A 5,578-nucleotide genomic window follows, 5' to 3' on the forward strand; every position below is an offset into this window, starting at 1 on the left:
AAACAAACTTTTATAACAGCTAAACCAAACGTTTCCAATGTAAATTTCCACATTTATAGAGTGTAAAAATGCATCCTGAAGCCTGGGAAGTCATTAATTTGATTGTCCAGTATTTCCCTTATGAGATAATGCCTCACATAGCAAATGTGTACAGTGCGAGCTGAAAATGCATTTTCAGCACTGAAAAACCAAACTTTTATAACAGCTAAACCAAACGTTTCCAATGTAAATTTCCACCTTTATATAGTGTAAAAAGACATCCTGAAGCCTGGTCAGTCATTAATTTGATTGTCCAATATTTCCCTTATGAGATAATGCCTCTCATAGCAAATGTGTACAGCGCGAGCTGAAAATGCATTTACAGCACTAAAAAACCAAACTTTTATAACAGCTAAACCAAACGTTTCCAATGTAAATTTCCACCTTTATATAGTGTAGAAAGGCATCCTGAAGCCTGGAAAGTCATTAATTTGATTGTCCAGTATTTCCTTCATGAGATATTGCAACACTTAGAAAAAGTGTACAGCGCCAGTAGACAATGAATTTTCAGCACTAAAAAAACGATACTTCATTAACAGCTAAACTAAACGTTTCCAATGTAAATTTCCACCTTTATATAGTGTAAAAAGACATCCTGAAGCCTGGGCAGTCATTAATATGATTGTCCAATATTTCCCTTATGAGATAATGCCTCTCATAGCAAATGTGTACAGCGCGAGCTGAAAATGCATTTACAGCACTAAAAAACCAAACTTTTATAACAGCTAAACCAAACGTTTCCAATGTAAATTTCCACCTTTATATAGTGTAGAAAGGCATCCTGGAGCCTGGAAAGTCATTAATTTGATTGTCCAGTATTTCCTTCATGAGATATTGCAACACTTAGAAAAAGTGTACAGCGCCAGCAGACAATGAATTTTCAGCACTAAAAAAACCAAACTTTTATAACAGCTAAACCAAACGTTTCCAATGTAAATTTCCACCTTTATATAGTGTAAAAAGGCATCCTGAAGCCTGGGAAGTCATTAATTTGATTGTCCAGTATTTCCCTTATGAGATAATGCCTCACATAGCAAACGTGTACAGTGCGAGCTGAAAATGCATTTTCAGCACTAAAAAAACAAACTTATATAACACCTAAACCAAACGTTTCCAATGTAAATTTCCACCTTTATATAGTGTAAAAAGACATCCTGAAGCCTGGGCAGTCATTAATTTGATTGTCCAATATTTCCCTTATGAGATAATGCCTCTCATAGCAAATGTGTACAGCGCGAGCTGAAAATGCATTTACAGCACTAAAAAACCAAACTTTTATAACAGCTAAACCAAACGTTTCCAATGTAAATTTCCACCTTTATATAGTGTAAAAAGACATCCTGAAGCCTGGGCAGTCATTAATTTGATTGTCCAATATTTCCCTTATGAGATAATGCCTCTCATAGCAAATGTGTACAGCGCGAGCTGAAAATGCATTTACAGCACTAAAAAACCAAACTTTTATAACAGCTAAACCAAACGTTTCCAATGTAAATTTCCACCTTTATATAGTGTAGAAAGGCATCCTGAAGCCTGGAAAGTCATTAATTTGATTGTCCAGTATTTCCTTCATGAGATATTGCAACACTTAGAAAAAGTGTACAGCGCCAGCAGACAATGAATTTTCAGCACTAAAAAAACGAAACTTCATTAACAGCTAAACCAAACGTTTCCAATGTAAATTTCCACATTTATAGAGTGTAAAAAGGCATCCTGAAGCCTGGGAAGTCATTAATTTGATTGTCCAGTATTTCCCTTATGAGATAATGCCTCACATAGCAAATGTGTACAGTGCGAGCTGAAAATGCATTTACAGCACTAAAAAAACAAACTTTTATAACAGCTAAACCAAACGTTTCCAATGTAAATTTCCACCTTTATATAGTGTAGAAAGGCATCCTGAAGCCTGGAAAGTCATTAATTTGATTGTCCAGTATTTCCTTCATGAGATATTGCAACACTTAGAAAAAGTGTACAGCGCCAGCAGACAATGAATTTTCAGCACTAAATAAACGAAACTTCATTAACAGCTAAAGTAAACGTTTCCAATGTAAATTTCCACCTTTATATAGTGTAAAAAGACATCCTGAAGCCTGGGCAGTCATTAATTTGATTGTCCAATATTTCCCTTATGAGATAATGCCTCTCATAGCAAATGTGTACAGTGCGAGCTGAAAATGCATTTACAGCACTAAAAAAACAAACTTTTATAACAGCTAAACCAAACGTTTCCAATGTAAATTTCCACCTTTATATAGTGTAAAAAGACATCCTGAAGCCTGGGCAGTCATTAATTTGATTGTCCAATATTTCCCTTATGAGATAATGCCTCTCATAGCAAATGTGTACAGCGCGAGCTGAAAATGCATTTACAGCACTAAAAAACCAAACTTTTATAACAGCTAAACCAAACGTTTCCAATATAAATTTCCACCTTTATATAGTGTAGAAAGGCATCCTGAAGCCTGGAAAGTCATTAATTTGATTGTCCAGTATTTCCTTCATGAGATATTGCAACACTTAGAAAAAGTGTACAGCGCCAGCAGACAATGAATTTTCAGCACTAAAAAAACGAAACTTCATTAACAGCTAAACCAAACGTTTCCAATGTAAATTTCCACATTTATAGAGTGTAAAAAGGCATCCTGAAGCCTGGGAAGTCATTAATTTGATTGTCCAGTATTTCCCTTATGAGATAATGCCTCACATAGCAAATGTGTACAGTGCGAGCTGAAAATGCATTTACAGCACTAAAAAAACAAACTTTTATAACAGCTAAACCAAACGTTTCCAATGTAAATTTCCACCTTTATATAGTGTAAAAAGGCATCCTGAAGCCTGGGAAGTCATTAATTTGATTGTCCAGTATTTCCCTTATGAGATAATGCCTCACATAGCAAACGTGTACAGTGCGAGCTGAAAATGCATTTTCAGCACTAAAAAAACAAACTTATATAACACCTAAACCAAACGTTTCCAATGTAAATTTCCACCTTTATATAGTGTAAAAAGACATCCTGAAGCCTGGGCAGTCATTAATTTGATTGTCCAATATTTCCCTTATGAGATAATGCCTCTCATAGCAAATGTGTACAGCGCGAGCTGAAAATGCATTTACAGCACTAAAAAACCAAACTTTTATAACAGCTAAACCAAACGTTTCCAATGTAAATTTCCACCTTTATATAGTGTAAAAAGACATCCTGAAGCCTGGGCAGTCATTAATTTGATTGTCCAATATTTCCCTTATGAGATAATGCCTCTCATAGCAAATGTGTACAGCGCGAGCTGAAAATGCATTTACAGCACTAAAAAACCAAACTTTTATAACAGCTAAACCAAACGTTTCCAATGTAAATTTCCACCTTTATATAGTGTAGAAAGGCATCCTGAAGCCTGGAAAGTCATTAATTTGATTGTCCAGTATTTCCTTCATGAGATATTGCAACACTTAGAAAAAGTGTACAGCGCCAGCAGACAATGAATTTTCAGCACTAAAAAAACGAAACTTCATTAACAGCTAAACCAAACGTTTCCAATGTAAATTTCCACATTTATAGAGTGTAAAAAGGCATCCTGAAGCCTGGGAAGTCATTAATTTGATTGTCCAGTATTTCCCTTATGAGATAATGCCTCACATAGCAAATGTGTACAGTGCGAGCTGAAAATGCATTTACAGCACTAAAAAAACAAACTTTTATAACAGCTAAACCAAACGTTTCCAATGTAAATTTCCACCTTTATATAGTGTAGAAAGGCATCCTGAAGCCTGGAAAGTCATTAATTTGATTGTCCAGTATTTCCTTCATGAGATATTGCAACACTTAGAAAAAGTGTACAGCGCCAGCAGACAATGAATTTTCAGCACTAAATAAACGAAACTTCATTAACAGCTAAAGTAAACGTTTCCAATGTAAATTTCCACCTTTATATAGTGTAAAAAGACATCCTGAAGCCTGGGCAGTCATTAATTTGATTGTCCAATATTTCCCTTATGAGATAATGCCTCTCATAGCAAATGTGTACAGTGCGAGCTGAAAATGCATTTACAGCACTAAAAAAACAAACTTTTATAACAGCTAAACCAAACGTTTCCAATGTAAATTTCCACCTTTATATAGTGTAAAAAGACATCCTGAAGCCTGGGCAGTCATTAATTTGATTGTCCAATATTTCCCTTATGAGATAATGCCTCTCATAGCAAATGTGTACAGCGCGAGCTGAAAATGCATTTACAGCACTAAAAAACCAAACTTTTATAACAGCTAAACCAAACGTTTCCAATATAAATTTCCACCTTTATATAGTGTAGAAAGGCATCCTGAAGCCTGGAAAGTCATTAATTTGATTGTCCAGTATTTCCTTCATGAGATATTGCAACACTTAGAAAAAGTGTACAGCGCCAGCAGACAATGAATTTTCAGCACTAAAAAAACGAAACTTCATTAACAGCTAAACCAAACGTTTCCAATGTAAATTTCCACATTTATAGAGTGTAAAAAGGCATCCTGAAGCCTGGGAAGTCATTAATTTGATTGTCCAGTATTTCCCTTATGAGATAATGCCTCACATAGCAAATGTGTACAGTGCGAGCTGAAAATGCATTTACAGCACTAAAAAAACAAACTTTTATAACAGCTAAACCAAACGTTTCCAATGTAAATTTCCACCTTTATATAGTGTAGAAAGGCATCCTGAAGCCTGGAAAGTCATTAATTTGATTGTCCAGTATTTCCCTTATGAGATAATGCCTCTCATAGCAAATGTGTACAGCGCGAGCTGAAAATGCATTTACAGCACTAAAAAACCAAACTTTTATAACAGCTAAACCAAACGTTTCCAATGTAAATTTCCACCTTTATATAGTGTAGAAAGGCATCCTGAAGCCTGGAAAGTCATTAATTTGATTGTCCAGTATTTCCTTCATGAGATATTGCAACACTTAGAAAAAGTGTACAGCGCCAGCAGACAACGAATTTTCAACACTAAAAAAAACGAAACTTCATTAACAGCTAAACCAAACGTTTGCAATGTAAATTTCCACATTTATAGAGAGTAAAAAGGCATCCTGAAGCCTGGGAAGTCATTAATTTGATTGTCCAGTATTTCCCTTATGAGATAATGCCTCTCATTGCAAATGTGTACAGCGCGAGCTGAAAATGCATTTTCAGCACTAAAAAACCAAACTTTTATAACACCTAAACCAAACGTTTCCAATGTAAATTTCCTCCTTTATATAGTGTAAAAAGACATCCTGAAGCCTGGGCAGTCATTAATTTGATTGTCCAATATTTCCCTTATGAGATAATGCCTCTCATAGCAAATGTGTACAGCGCGAGCTGAAAATGCATTTACAGCACTAAAAAACCAAACTTTTATAACAGCTAAACCAAACGTTTCCAATGTAAATTTCCACCTTTATATAGTGTAGAAAGGCATCCTGAAGCCTGGAAAGTCATTAATTTGATTGTCCAGTATTTCCTTCATGAGATATTGCAACATTTAGAAAAAGTGTACAGCGCCAGCAGACAATGAATTT

This window comes from Idiotropiscis lumnitzeri, unplaced genomic scaffold (genome assembly GCF_059441095.1).
Source record: "Idiotropiscis lumnitzeri isolate Australia: NSW breed Sydney's pygmy pipehorse unplaced genomic scaffold, RoL_Ilum_1.0 HiC_scaffold_67, whole genome shotgun sequence".
In the NCBI taxonomy this organism is placed as follows: Eukaryota; Metazoa; Chordata; class Actinopteri; order Syngnathiformes; family Syngnathidae; genus Idiotropiscis; species Idiotropiscis lumnitzeri.